This window comes from Atheta coriaria, unplaced genomic scaffold, assembly GCF_025399875.1.
Source record: "Atheta coriaria isolate IRGN ID8LTWV9N9 unplaced genomic scaffold, Caltech_Dcor_3.1 hic_scaffold_7_pilon, whole genome shotgun sequence".
NCBI lineage: Eukaryota > Metazoa > Arthropoda > Insecta > Coleoptera > Staphylinidae > Dalotia > Dalotia coriaria.
In genome coordinates, this window is record NW_027045449.1 from 2,754,965 (window position 1) to 2,771,359 (window position 16,395).

Below are 16,395 nucleotides of genomic sequence, written 5' to 3' on the forward strand. Positions count from 1 at the left end.
TACCTCGGGGGTATATTCGTAATTTGCGTTTAAATTTTATTTTAATAAATGTCTAAATCATAACTTGCAGGTAAAAAATCCGGTTCATTTTTATGGATTGGGTTGGAATTTGCTAAGATTCATAACAATGAATTTATAATTAACGGGATCAATTACAGTGACCCCAGTAAACTTGAAACGGATTTAACTCCTGCTGAGATTTTTAAAATGATATCCGATGATGAAGCTGACATTGCATTAAGTATATTACTCACAAAATGAACTTTTTGAAGCATATCATTAGTTGATCTACTTTTTTAATTGTAGGGCCACTTTACCTAACTTTTGATAGATTTGAAATGTTCGACATTACAGCAATATCCCATCAGTATGAGGTGACTGTCCTCGTTCCAAAAGCAACGTATGTTTGTTTGTATTTGGTTAATGTTTATTTATATTAACCATTAGATTTCAGATCGATAGATGTCTGGACGGTTTTCATATTAGAATTGTCTACAGGTGCATGGGTATTATTAATTGTGTCTTTATTAATTCATACTCTTGCTTTGATATTTATCAAAAGGTAATTAAAAGTTATTCTTTTGATATGAAGAAATAAGTGGAACATTTAGCACACATTTTTGTTAATTTTTTAGATGTTATCAGTATATACTCGTACATGGGCAAATTAATAATGCATCTCTGGTATCTTTGCGATTGGTTTACGCAATCGCCGTCCAACAATCCGTTCCTCAGACTAAGTTACCACAGACAACTGCTCTGCGTTTGTATACATTCGCGCTGTTTTTGCAAGCTCTTCTTGTTATTGCAATGTATACCTCACAACTCGCTGGTAATTTCACAGATCCAGCTTATATTGGTGATATAAACACAGCAGAAGATTTTGCGAAGAGTAATTTGGAATGGGGAAGCGTATCCAATAACTTTGCTATGACTTTGGCAACTGATCCTAAAGTATGTACTAATAATAATAATAATATTTTAGGTTTATATTTTTAAATCAAAATATAATTAATATTGTGTTTTCTTCAATGGCAGAGAGTATCACAGTTAGTCTATGAAAAATATAAAAATCTACAACCGGAAGATATGAAAGAGCGTATAGATGGCAACCATTTTGCTATTTTGGTCGTGCAATATACCAATGACTTTTTCGGTGTTGAGAACTACGTTAACAAGAAGAACATTGTGAGATACAAAAGTATCAAGGATGATTTAGTTTATTCCTACAATACCGCTTACTTACGACGTAGTTCTGTTTTGACTGAAGTTCTCTCGAAATTTATAATGCGTGCGTTTGACTGTGGATTAATTGACATTTGGGACAGGCAAGCAGTTTATTCTGAGATAGGCACACCTTTACAGAGATATTTAAACAGTCGCATACGCTATGAAAAGCATCCGTCCACATTAACTGTTGAACACCTTTTGAGCATTTTTTTAGTGTGGGTATGTGGAATGTTAATTGCTACTGGTGTGTTTCTATGTGAAATATCTTTAGCGCGGGATATATTTTCACAAGAAATAAAAAGTATGCATTTTTTGAAATTGTAACTGGGCAAATGTAAAATCCAAACTGCTCATTTATCGCTACAGGATACGGATAGCAGAGATAAGCGGTTGTTGTCGTCGCGATCTCGATTTGCTTGGCGGATTACTAGCCGCATGCTAATACGCGTGAGTATTTCAGACCGCATGTTTGTTGGAGTTCGTGGAATGTTAGTGAATTGCAATTTGTGCCGTGTGTAGGGGCGTGGGTTATTGAAGTTCAGTTTGATATAGATGGGACTTCTTTTCTTTTCACTTCTTCTCCCCTCATGAGGGCGCAAACATTACAATTTTATTGCTGGGGGATTTGTTATATTTCCGTGTTCTATCCATATTCTAAATTTCAGAGAGTTTTGATTGACATTATCTTGTTATATTTTGTTTTTATAATAAAATTATGGTAATAGAAGCATTAACTTGTCAACCAAACTTAATAACTGTGTGAACAAACCGAAAACAGTGCATTTATAACTTTAAAGCGTGTTGAAAATTTCTTTATAGTTATTCTATAGAGTAAAAATGTGCTCTTCTTTGAATATGAAAGTAGATATTATAAGATACCTGTTATTTTTGAGTATTGTATGTGCAATAGATGCACAAAATAATAACTACCAAAACAGTTTCACCGCTGCCAGCCCAATTGACATCCAAATGGCTAGCAAATGTTTGTGGAATCTGACTCACGAGATTTTTGCGGAAAATATATTAATTTCTCTTTTAAACTCTAACATCACTGAAGACCCAGGTTATTCCATAATGTCTAAAGTAATAAAGATGCTTCATAACTACAAGCAAAACTCATCTTTTAACTACGAATTTATCAACAGTGCACAAAGTCTTGTTGCTGACTATGAAATATGCATTAAACACTGCAATGATAACTCTTCAAAACGTATTTATAAAAGATGGTTTAATGCACTAGGAAAAGCAAAAATATATATTGTGTTTATTGACAATCTGCAAGATTACAGTGATGCATTTAAAATGATCCAATCTATGCCAAGGCACAATATTTCTGCTGAGTTTCTTTTCTTTTACACAAATATACCGAATGATACCAAGCACGTAGCGCAGAAGATTCTTCAATTGGCATATGTTCGATCAAAATACGCAACATCGTTATTAATTCCCGCTAGTAGAAATGTTTTTGAACTGTATATCTTAAATTTGTACCCGGAAGATGCAGTGTATTGTGCTAAACAGCCTGTGCTAACTCTTCTGAGTTCCTGCAATAGTGGAATTTTTGATCGAAAAGTGTCTCCATATCAATTAAGATATTTTGGATTGAACTGCAGAATTCGCGCGGTTTTGTTACAATACCCACCGTATGTAATCTCACCAAATGACGGAATAGAGGTACGAATTCTTCAAGAATTAGAACATCGTCTCAACATAACATTTGAAAAAATATATACACAAGAAACTTTTTGGGGCGCCAAACAAAAGAATGGTACATGGTCAGGTCCACTAGGTATGTTATCCACAGATCGTTTTATGATTGGAGTAGGTGCTATATCTACGAGATTAGATCGTTTGCAAGATTTCCGATGCACCATAAATTGTGTAACGGAAAATATGTATTGGGCAGTCCCGACTTCCCAGCGTATTGACGAGACGCGACTTCTATTAATTATATTTACTTGGACTACTTGGATTGGATTACTGGTCGTTTTACTGATGATAGGTATTTGCTTATGGTTAGTGAGTAATTTAAAAACTGGAAATCCACTGGCAGATAGAAGTTTAAAAACAATAGGAGCCGCCATTCTGGTACCGGTTCAAATAACTCTGTCTATTGCGGTTTGGAAGCAGCCACGTCAAGTTGCTAATCGCATTCTTTTTATCTCCTATGCTTTATTTATTATCATTGTCGGATCTTTATATCAGAGTACTTTGTTTAAAGTTATGAGTAAACCACCATACAACCATCAGATTTCTACTTTTAAGGATATCGTGAAAAGCCCTTTGCCTATTGCAGGAAGATCAGTTTATAAGGAACTTTTTAAAAGCAGCGAGAATGCAGAGGAATTTTTAAAAAAATATCATAATATATCCGCAACTGTTGGAATAAAAGATTGGTGGAAACGTGTTGCAAAAGGAGAGGCAATTTTAATAGTAGGAGAGTATTACATTAAATACTACATGGGAACTTCTGATTTAACAAATCAAGACGGTTCTTCGAAGATATACTTAATAAAAGATAATGCTGTTTTCACAGACACATACAGAATTTTTTTTTCAAAAAATTTTGTGCTTCATAAACAATTTGATTTTATTTTCCAAAATTTAAATTCTGCTGGATTGATACAGAAATGGACAGATTATTATATCAATCAATATCGACATGGAAATCAACAAGTACCCGAGGAAGTTTCAAACAACCACCCCCAACACAATATTGTTCTTACTTTGCGCCATGTTAAAGGAGCGTTCTCATTACTTATTTATGGTGCATTTTTTAGTGCGTTTTTATTTATTATGGAACTTCTAGTATATAATGTAAAGCGTTTACTTCAAGTGTAAATTTCGAGTATTTTCATTGTGTGGGATTTCATCAACCAAATTCATTGTACAAATAATATATATTATTATTTTCTCCCTTCAATATTACTTCTATATTCTGCAGTTTCAATTCTTATTACCTTACTATCTCATCTGGTACTGAAAGATATTTACTATCAAAAATCATTGAGAAAAATTATCAAGCATTAACTGTTTTCACACTCACAGTAAAAATTGATATTTTTAGACAAAATAAGTGACTCGATTCAGGGCACCGTATGAGGCTAGGGTAGAAGTTACTCGATTCAGGGCACCGTATGAGGCTATTGGTAGAAGTGACTCGATTCCGGGCACCGTACAAGCGTAACGGTAGAAGTGACTTGGTACAGACCACCGTATGAGGCTAGCGGTAGAAGTGACTCGATTTAGGGCACCGTACAAGGGTAGCGGTAAAAGTGACTTGGTTCAGGGCACCGTATCTAGCGGTAGAAGTGACTCCAATACAGGGCACCGTATGAAGCTAGGGGTAGAAGTAATTCCCATTCAGGGCACCGTACGAAGGTAGCGGTAGAAGTGACTCGATTCAGGGCACCGTACAAGGGTAGCGGTAGAAGAGAGTCGTATTCATAAAATATAATTGGTTTCAGGTCCTTTTAGCCCACGAAATTTTATTATTATATATTTTTACCTGATAGAGAATTTTCCAAATTTTCATAATCTTCAATCCGTTTGTAGCTAGCGCTATTAATTTAAAAGATAGTCGTTACCAAAAATACTTAAAACAACATGACACAGCATCTTATTACATCGCAAAGCCAATAAATTCTTTTCTTATGCCCAGAAATATTAAAAGTAAAAGTAGATTTCGTGCATATTGGTTATTTCAAAAATGGTGAAATTTTAGTTTTGTCTTCTCAACTACGTGTTTATCAGTATGTTTGTGTATAAACAACTTTTTTTGATCGACTGACGCGTGCTAACGCTACATACCTGCCTTTATGGAATACGTTCTATATGTTTCTTCCGACTCTTGTATACGCTAGTAAAGTAGGTATCTACCTTAGCGCCGCCTCGTGGCTTATTTCTTAAATAGTGAGATCTGAAACCTTGAGTACCATATGTTATATATATACTAGTTAACCGGGCAAACGTTGTTTTGCCATATAAATTATTTCTAGTTTCTAGATAAATTTTAGTGTAGACAAAGAGTAACTTACTTATTATAAGTGTGTCAGTATGAAAAATTTAATTTACTGAACTAATTGTGCCAAATACACTTAAAATGAATAATTTTATTATTATGAATAAAATAGTAATCTATAATATAAAAATGAATCGCAAAAGTATTGTTAACCATTGTAAACGTTACTTACTACACTTGATACGTATACCATAATGATGGCCGAAAACTGTGTAGGGTGTGACAGAAGTCTTATTGTGTGAGTGAAAAAGAAGACCGGCTTCAGTCTCATTCCTTCAAGCGGTATGAAAAGTGAATAAATTACTAAAATGGCTATAAAAATAGGGTATTTAGTTCTTTTTCACTAAACATGATTATTCAATTTTAATAGCAAACAAATAATTTCAATTATTGTCACAATTTTATAAGTAAAGCTCTGATTGCAGGAGTGATGGAAAACCGTGGCAGCCTGGAAAAATTCCAGAATTTGCAGTGCACATTTTGTTGGGGGTGAAAAATCTAACAATCCACTCAATGAATCTTATCACCCAACTATATTTCCTCTAATATACGTAAAAAAAAAGAAATTCTAATGCAGGTTTACGAGCTGAGAGATTGCGAAAACGACGGGAAAGAATTTCATCTGCAATAATTAATACAGCTCCAGCAGATGCTGCAGTTGATGAAATAGTTGTTTCTGAGAAACATGATATTGGCATACAAACAAAAATATTTTTTTGTCGACATTTTTTTTAAATGTTTAATTATTGATAATATATTCAATAATAAAGTGTAAACATTAGCTTGACAGGTGTAGCTTACCCACCATTTAAAAAATAAGCCACGAGGCGGCGCTAAGGTAGATACTTTACTAGCGTATAGCTTAGGTTTAGTGCCATTAATTCTAATTATTTATAAATGACGATTAAGTGATTAACTGTTCTTCACACTCACACATAAACGAAACAACTTAGCACTACATGATATATTTATTGTTTATCGTACAAAAACATTAAATGAATCATTTATTAAATACTGGTTTGTTTCGTGTATGAATTTCATTGTTTTCAATTTCATTGCAATATCAATCTTGTTGCTTATTTGATAAATGTGTTTTGAATATTTTTAAGTTGATAAATATTTTCAAAGGTTAGGTGGCGCAACGATGTACGGTTTTGCATTAAATATTGCTTGTTGGTGGTAGTGAGTGCACACCGTGTCCGTGTGGATCACGCGATTTCGCGCAAGAGATAAGTTTGTTTACCAGCAGGTATCGAATCTTTATTTCGTGGAATCAAAACACACCGTTGCTGTTTATTATATTAGCATTGTAAATTTAAGCAAATATTCTTCAATTCTTTCATGAATATCACTAACAATTTTATATTAATTCTAATAGTTTATTATAAAAATAATCAAAAATGTAAAACCTTTTTATTATCAGCACATGATTACGGACTAATGTGTTACCTGGTAAACGAAAAACGATGCATGTTCAAATTAAATATCATTAAATATTAAATATTTAATGTAAAGTCTGGCAATCTGTCAGCATAAGAAATCAATTACGCAAATCGAATTTTAATTTTTAATTACCTTTACTAATCGAAACTACTGTATCATTTAAAGATGGCAATAGCAAGGACTAAAAATTGTAAAATAAACTTGTATTGTTTATTTCTATATTTATCAGCTCGCGTGAACCTTCGACACAAGAATTGTGTTTGTTTGAACACAATATACACTTTCTTATCGCGTTGGCGTGTGTCGGCGTGGCCAGCACCTCATGCCGCATGTTGCTGCATCTTAGTTTATTTTTAATCTCAGGTAAAGTGCCAAATGCAATTCGGGCACAAAGTCGCATGCCATCGACGCGCCGCTGGATTTGCGCATCTATTGCAATTCGCGCATAAGGTCGCTAACCATCGACGCGCCGGCCTTGCGCACCTCTTGCTTTTTAATCATAAACTGCCTCGTCGTTGCTTATGCAGTTTGCGGCCAGTTTCGTACCGATCTCTGGTTGATCCAGGCGTATTTTGCGCGACTCGTATCGTTTATCCGGATTTCTTTCCAATTCGTATTATATTCGATCATCAATCGAATATTTAATTTTAACTTGACTTTAGTAACTTTAGTATAGATATTAATTATTTGCGCGTAAGTGTATCGCGACCATACTGATTTATTCATCATTTGAATGACCCACCGAGCTGGTGTAAGAAATTTTTAACTATACAGCACAGATTGTTTTTTTTTTCCGCTATGTGAATATAATATTACTTATGTTTTCATTTTTATTTCCAGTATTTGCCATGCTGAATAGTGCTACTGAGTTCTGCATTAGTAAGTTTATAATTCAATTATATATTTCGTTTTATTTTCTGCGTCAATCATTACTTTGCATTTACACGTTTTTTTGTCGCAGTCCGCCGCGTTATGCAAAGCCTTCTACTAAAGCTTTAGTATTACATGATTTATTTTTTTATATTGGGAGTAACGTTTTAGAAACTTGGGCGCGGGGTCCAAATATGTAGGATTAAATTCTCTATCAGGTTGTATTAAATTTTTGCAAGAGAAGGGCTTATACGATAGATTTATGGTTTAATATTGGAAACAAACTTGTAAAACGCGGCAATTCGTTGGTTACTATCTCTTTTAGTTTAAGAGATATGAATTTGTGAAAATCGTCGAGAAAAAGTATCAAGCACCCCCCCTTGGCAATTTTTTCTTAAGATTTAAAATTTCATCTCTCAAATTTCCCTTTTAACTATCCTATCTGATAGAGATTGGTCCGTAGATTAAGACGCTGCGATCAGATCTTATTTATCTCTTTTAGTTTACGAGATATTCGCGATTGAATAAAATGGGCAAAAATTGATAAATGTCACTTTTTAGCACTTTTAGTCGCGTCTTTCGACCTTTTACTGTAGGAAATATAATTATTTTATATTTTTATCTGATAGAGAATTTTCCAATCTTTCATAATCAACAATTCGTTGGTTGCTATCTCTTTTAGTTTAAGAGATATGAATTTTTGAAAATCGTCGAGAAAAAGTATCAAGCACCCCCCCTTGGCAATTTTTTCTTAAGATTTAAAATTTCATCTCTCAAATTTCCCTTTTAACTATCCTATCTGATAGAGATTGGTCCGTAGATTAAGACGCTGCGATCAGATCTTATTTATCTCTTTTAGTTTACGAGATATTCGCGATTGAATAAAATGGGCAAAAATTGATAAATGTCACTTTTTAGCACTTTTAGTCGCGTCTTTCGACCTTTTACTGTAGGAAATATAATTATTTTATATTTTTATCTGATAGAGAATTTTCCAATCTTTCATAATCAACAATTCGTTGGTTGCTATCTCTTTTAGTTTAAGAGATATGAATTTTTGAAAATCGTCGAAAAAAAGTATCAAGCACCCCCCCTTGGCAATTTTTTCTTAAGATTTAAAATTTCATCTCTCAAATTTCCCTTTTAACTATCCTATCTGATAGAGATTGGTCCGTAGATTAAGACGCTGCGATCAGATCTTATTTATCTCTTTTAGTTTACGAGATATTCGCGATTGAATAAAATGGGCAAAAATTGATAAATGTCACTTTTTAGCACTTTTAGTCGCGTTTTTCGACCTTTTACTGTAGGAAATATAATTATTTTATATTTTTATCTGATAGAGAATTTTCCAATCTTTCATAATCAACAATTCGTTGGTTGCTATCTCTTTTAGTTTAAGAGATATGAATTTTTGAAAATCGTCGAGAAAAAGTATCAAGCACCCCCCCTTGGCAATTTTTTCTTAAGATTTAAAATTTCATCTCTCAAATTTCCCTTTTAACTATCCTATCTGATAGAGATTGGTCCGTAGATTAAGACGCTGCGATCAGATCTTATTTATCTCTTTTAGTTTACGAGATATTCGCGATTGAATAAAATGGGCAAAAATTGATAAATGTCACTTTTTAGCACTTTTAGTCGCGTTTTTCGACCTTTTACTGTAGGAAATATAATTATTTTATATTTTTATCTGATAGAGAATTTTCCAATCTTTCATAATCAACAATTCGTTGGTAGCTATCTCTTTTAGTTTAAGAGATATGAATTTTTGAAAATCGTCGAAAAAAAGTATCAAGCACCCCCCCTTGGCAATTTTTTCTTAAGATTTAAAATTTCATCTCTCAAATTTCCCTTTTAACTATCCTATCTGATAGAGATTGGTCCGTAGATTAAGACGCTGCGATCAGATCTTATTTATCTCTTTTAGTTTACGAGATATTCGCGATTGAATAAAATGGGCAAAAATTGATAAATGTCACTTTTTAGCACTTTTAGTCGCGTTTTTCGACCTTTTACTGTAGGAAATATAATTATTTTATATTTTTATCTGATAGAGAATTTTCCAATCTTTCATAATCAACAATTCGTTGGTAGCTATCTCTTTTAGTTTAAGAGATATGAATTTTTGAAAATCGTCGAAAAAAAGTATCAAGCACCCCCCCTTGGCAATTTTTTCTTAAGATTTAAAATTTCATCTCTCAAATTTCCTTTTAACTATCCTATCTGATAGAGATTGGTCCGTAGATTAAGACGCTGCGATCAGATCTTATTTATCTCTTTTAGTTTACGAGATATTCGCGATTGAATAAAATGGGCAAAAATTGATAAATGTCACTTTTTAGCACTTTTAGTCGCGTTTTCGACCTTTTACTGTAGGAAATATAATTATTTTATATTTTTATCTGATAGAGAATTTTCCAATCTTTCATAATCAACAATTCGTTGGTAGCTATCTCTTTTAGTTTAAGAGATATGAATTTTTGAAAATCGTCGAAAAAAAGTATCAAGCACCCCCTTGGCAATTTTTCTTAAGATTTAAAATTTCATCTCTCAAATTTCCTTTTAACTATCCTATCTGATAGAGATTGGTCCGTAGATTAAGACGCTGCGATCAGATCTTATTTATCTCTTTTAGTTTACGAGATATTCGCGATTGAATAAAATGGGCAAAAATTGATAAATGTCACTTTTTAGCACTTTTAGTCGCGTTTTTCGACCTTTTACTGTAGGAAATATAATTATTTTATATTTTTATCTGATAGAGAATTTTCCAATCTTTCATAATCAACAATTCGTTGGTAGCTATCTCTTTTAGTTTAAGAGATATGAATTTTTGAAAATCGTCGAAAAAAAGTATCAAGCACCCCCTTGGCAATTTTTTCTTAAGATTTAAAATTTCATCTCTCAAATTTCCCTTTTAACTATCCTATCTGATAGAGATTGGTCCGTAGATTAAGACGCTGCGATCAGATCTTATTTATCTCTTTTAGTTTACGAGATATTCGCGATTGAATAAAATGGGCAAAAATTGATAAATGTCACTTTTTAGCACTTTTAGTCGCGTTTTTCGACCTTTTACTGTAGGAAATATAATTATTTTATATTTTTATCTGATAGAGAATTTTCCAATCTTTCATAATCAACAATTCGTTGGTAGCTATCTCTTTTAGTTTAAGAGATATGAATTTTTGAAAATCGTCGAAAAAAAGTATCAAGCACCCCCCCTTGGCAATTTTTTCTTAAGATTTAAAATTTCATCTCTCAAATTTCCTTTTAACTATCCTATCTGATAGAGATTGGTCCGTAGATTAAGACGCTGCGATCAGATCTTATTTATCTCTTTTAGTTTACGAGATATTCGCGATTGAATAAAATGGGCAAAAATTGATAAATGTCACTTTTAGCACTTTTAGTCGCTTTTTTAGTCGCGTTTTTCGACCTTTTACTGTAGGAAATATAATTATTTTATATTTTTATCTGATAGAGAATTTTCCAATCTTTCATAATCAACAATTCGTTGGTAGCTATCTCTTTTAGTTTAAGAGATATGAATTTTTGAAAATCGTCGAAAAAAGTATCAAGCACCCCCCCTTGGCAATTTTTTCTTAAGATTTAAAATTTCATCTCTCAAATTTCCCTTTTAACTATCCTATCTGATAGAGATTGGTCCGTAGATTAAGACGCTGCGATCAGATCTTATTTATCTCTTTTAGTTTACGAGATATTCGCGATTGAATAAAATGGGCAAAAATTGATAAATGTCACTTTTTAGCACTTTTAGTCGCGTTTTTCGACCTTTTACTGTAGGAAATATAATTATTTTATATTTTTATCTGATAGAGAATTTTCCAATCTTTCATAATCAACAATTCGTTGGTTGCTATCTCTTTTAGTTTAAGAGATATGAATTTTTGAAAATCGTCGAGAAAAAGTATCAAGCACCCCCCCTTGGCAATTTTTTCTTAAGATTTAAAATTTCATCTCTCAAATTTCCCTTTTAACTATCCTATCTGATAGAGATTGGTCCGTAGATTAAGACGCTGCGATCAGATCTTATTTATCTCTTTTAGTTTACGAGATATTCGCGATTGAATAAAATGGGCAAAAATTGATAAATGTCACTTTTTAGCACTTTTAGTCGCGTTTTTCGACCTTTTACTGTAGGAAATATAATTATTTTATATTCTTATCTGATAGAGAATTTTCCAATCTTTCATAATCAACAATTCGTTGATAGCTATCGCGCTTAGTTTAAGAGATATTAATTTTTGAAAATCGTCGAAAAAAAGTATCAAGCACCCCCCCTTGGCAATTTTTTCTTAAGATTTAAAATTTCATCTCTCAAATTTCCCTTTTAACTATCCTATCTGATAGAGATTGGTCCGTAGATTAAGACGCTGCGATCAGATCTTATTTATCTCTTTTAGTTTACGAGATATTCGCGATTGAACAAAATGGGCAAAAATTGATAAATGTCACTTTTTAGCACTTTTAGTCGCGTCTTTCGACCTTTTACTGTAGGAAATATAATTATTTTATATTTTTATCTGATAGAGAATTTTCCAATCTTTCATAATCAACAATTCGTTGATAGCTATCGCGCTTAGTTTAAGAGATATTAATTTTTGAAAATCGTCGAAAAAAAGTATCAAGCACCCCCCCTTGGCAATTTTTTCTTAAGATTTAAAATTTCATCTCTCAAATTTCCCTTTTAACTATCCTATCTGATAGAGATTGGTCCGTAGATTAAGACGCTGCGATCAGATCTTATTTATCTCTTTTAGTTTACGAGATATTCGCGATTGAACAAAATGGGCAAAAATTGATAAATGTCACTTTTTAGCACTTTTAGTCGCGTTTTTCGACCTTTTACTGTAGGAAATTTAATTATTTTATATTTTTATCTAATAGAGAATTTTCCAATCTTTCATAATCAACAATTCGTTGGTTGCTATCTCTTTTAGTTTAAGAGATATGTATTTTTGAAAATCGTCGAGAAAAAGTATCAAGCACCCCCTATCTCATACTCTTCTCATAACGCCAGTTATATTGAAAGTTGTGTGTATACGCACTTGTACTCGTTGCGCTAGGAATTGTAGTTTTTTTTTATTATAACTTGCAAACGCGGTCTTAAACTTAGTTCGGAATAATTTTCCCAGATGCGGAATTTAATTCTTTATTTCCCTGTATCAAAATTTATTGCGAGAAAATTCCGTAACGCGAGTTATAGTGATAGTTGTGTGTATACGCGCTTGTATTCGAACACGTTGCGCTAGGAATTGTAGTTTTTTTTTATTATAACTCGCGAATGCGGTATATCCAGATGCGGAATTTAATTCTTTATTTCCCTGTATCAAAATTTATTGCGAGAAAATTCCGTAACGGGAGTTATAATGATAGTTGTGTGTATAGGCACTTGTACTCGTTGCGCTAGGAATGGTAGTTTTTTTATTATAACTCGCGAACGCGGTCTTAAACTAGGTTCGTAATAATTTTCCCAGATGCGGAATTTAATTCTTTATTTCCCTGTATCAAAATTTATTGCGAGAAAATTCCGTAACGCGAGTTATAATGGTAGTTGTGTGTATACGCACTTGTACTCGTTGCGCCAGGAATTGTAGTTTTCTTATTATAATTCGCGAACGCGGTCTTAAACTTAGTTCGGAATAATTTTCCCAGATGCGAAATTTAATTCTTTATTTCCCTGTATCAAAATTTATTGCGAGAAAATTCCGTAACGCGAGTTATAGTGATAGTTGTGTGTATACGCGCTTGTATTCGAACATGTTGCGCTAGGAATTGTAGTTTTTTTTATTATAACTCGCGAATGCGGTTTATCCAGATGCGGAATTTAATTCTTTATTTCCCTGTTTCAAAATTTATTGCGAGAAAATTCCGTAACGCGAGTTATAATGGTAGTTGTGTGTATACGCACTTGTACTCGTTGCGCTAGGAATTGTGGTTTTTTATTATAACTCGCGAACGCGGTCTTAAACTTAGTTCAGAATAATTTTCCCAGATGCGGAATTTAATTCTTTATTTCCCTGTATCAAAATTTATTGCGAGAAAATTCCGTAACGCGAGTTATAGTGATAGTTGTGTGTATACGCGCTTGTATTCGAACACGTTGCGCTAGGAATTGTAGTTTTTTTTATTATAACTCGCGAACGCGGTCTTAAACTTAGTTCAGAATAATTTTCCCAGATGCGGAATTTAATTCTTTATTTCCCTGTATCGAAATTTATTGCGAGAAAATTCCGTAACGCGAGTTATAATGATAGTTGTGTGTATTTTCGACCTTTTACTGTAGGAAATATAATTATTTTATATTTTTATCTGATAGAGAATTTTCCAATCTTTCATAATCAACAATTCGTTGGTTGCTATCTCTTTTAGTTTAAGAGATATGAATTTTTGAAAATCGTCGAGAAAAAGTATCAAGCACCCCCCCTATCATACTCTTCTCTTTACGCGAGTTATATTGAAAGTTGTGTGTATACGCACTTGTACTCGTTGCGCTAGGAATTGTAGTTTTTTTTATTATAACTTGCAAACGCGGTCTTAAACTTAGTTCGGAATAATTTTCTCAGATGCGGAATTTAATTCTTTATTTCCATGTATTGAAATTTATTGCCAAAAAATTCCGTAACGCGAGTTATAGTGATAGTTGTGTGTATACGCGCTTGTATTCGAACACGTTGCGCTAGGAATTGTCGTTTTTTTTATTATAACTCGCGAACGCGGTCTTAAATATAGTTTGGAATAATTTTTCCAGATGCGGAATTTAATTCTTTATTTCCCTGTATTGAAATTTATTGCGAGAAAATTCCGTAACGCGAGTTATAATGGTAGTTGTGTGTATACGTACTTGTACTCGTTGCGCTAGGAATTGTAGTTTTTTTTTATTATAACTTGCGAACGCGGTCTTAAACTTAGTTCGGAATAATTTTCTCAGATGCGGAATTTAATTCTTTATTGCCCTGTACCGAAATTTATTTCGAGAAAATTCCGCAACGCGAGTTATAATCATCGTTGTGTGTATACGCACTTTTACTTGCACTTGTTGCTCTAGGAATTGTAGTTTTTTCATTATAACACTCGAACGCGGTCTTAAACTTAGTTCGGAATGATTTTCCTAGATGCGGAATTTAATTCTATATTTCCCTGTATTAAAATTTATTGCAAGAATATTCCGTAACGCGAGTTATATTGAAAGTTGTGTGTTTACGCACTGATACTCGTAGCGCTTAGGATTGTAGTTTTTTTTTAAATTTATAACACGCGAACGCGGTGTCACAATAAGTTCGGAATAGTTTTCCCAGATGCAGAATTTAATTCCGTATCTCCCTGTATTGAAATTTATTGCGAGAAAATTCCGATAGGCAAGTTATATTGAAAGTTGTGTGTTTGCGTTGTAGAACTCGGTATTTAGTGGAGTCTCATTCGGTGTACTGTAGCAGAGTGGCGATAGAAGTGATTCGTGTTTAGGGCACCCTACGAAGGTAGCGGTAGAAGTAACTTGTGTTTAGGGCACCGTACGAAGGTAGCGGTAGAAGTGACTTGTGTTCATGGCACCGTACGAGGGTAGCGGTAGAAGTGACTCGTGTTCATGGTACCATACGAGGGTAGCGGTAGAAGTGACTCGTGTTTAGGGCACCGTACGAAGGTACCGGTAGAAGTGACTCGTGTTCAAGGCACCGTACGAAGGTAGCGGTAGAAGTGACTCGTGTTCCGGGCACCGTTCGAAGGTAGCGGTAGAAGTGAGTCGTATTCATAAAATATAAAATATTTTTGGACGTTTTAGGCCAGGAAATTTAATTCTTTTATACTTTTATCTGATAGAGAATTTTCCAAAATTTCATAATATTTTATCCGTTGGTCTCCAACGTTTTTTGTTTAAATGATATTTCTTACCAAAAATACTCAAAGAAACATGACGCCGCACTCCCTTTTGCCCATTTAAGTGAATATTTAAATTAATTTTAATTAATTAATTATCTAAGATACACAGTAAATTTTTACGAAGACAATAAATTATTTATTTGTAACGGTAAATTAAATTGCAAGTCAATAAATATTCTTTTCTTAAGCCGATAAATATTGAAAGTAACAGTAGATTCCGTGTATATGTACTATTTCAATACTGTAAATTTTAGTTTAGTATTCTCAACTACGTGTTTATTAGTACGTTTGTGTATAAACAACTTTTTTTGTTCGAGTGACGCGTGTTATCGCTGCGTACCTGCCTTGTACCTGGTTACGCGCGGCGTACACGGCAGTCGTTTCACCGCGTGGTACGCGAACGTGTCTCTCTGGTCGCCATGCGTTTTAAGATTTTAATTGGATTAATCGTCGTGTATTCTTTCGGCCATCAGCTAAATATTCGGGACGGACATGTGTGCCTGTTTTGTTTAATAATTTATGGCGGTTAGAGTCTTCTTAAGTGAGAAATAAGTGTACGTTAATCCCTGCGCGAGTTTTCAGTTGATAGAATATATTTCAGGATAGAAAATCTCCTCATCATCCACAGGTAGGTGGATAAATAAAATTTATCGCGGAAAGTTAAGGGGATTTAACTTAAATTAGTTATTCCACCTGAAGGATATTAATTTTGTGGATTACAAACACGTGGTGGCATTTTTTTTCCGAATTCTTCTTAGTCGCGTTTCCGAAAATAACATTCTTAATTTAATTATTACAAGCACGGTTTTTATAATTATCTGAGGATTATTAAATTGATAATATTCATGTTGTCGACCGCGCTCACTTTTCCGTCGGCCGTCGGTTCGGTCATGTTTTCGATGATCACGAAACATTTTAATCAAATG

The 16,395-nt window shown here is 33.4% G+C and overlaps 1 long non-coding RNA gene across 1 annotated transcript; it reads left to right on the forward strand.

Annotated features, from left to right (window-relative positions):
- The first annotated feature begins 303 nt into the window (after positions 1–303).
- Positions 304–731, forward strand: LOC135795856 (uncharacterized). The gene is made up of 3 exons (XR_010549167.1): positions 304–400; positions 455–562; positions 636–731. It is a non-coding gene; the product is annotated as an uncharacterized lncRNA (long non-coding RNA).
- The last annotated feature ends 15,664 nt before the right edge of the window (positions 732–16,395 follow it).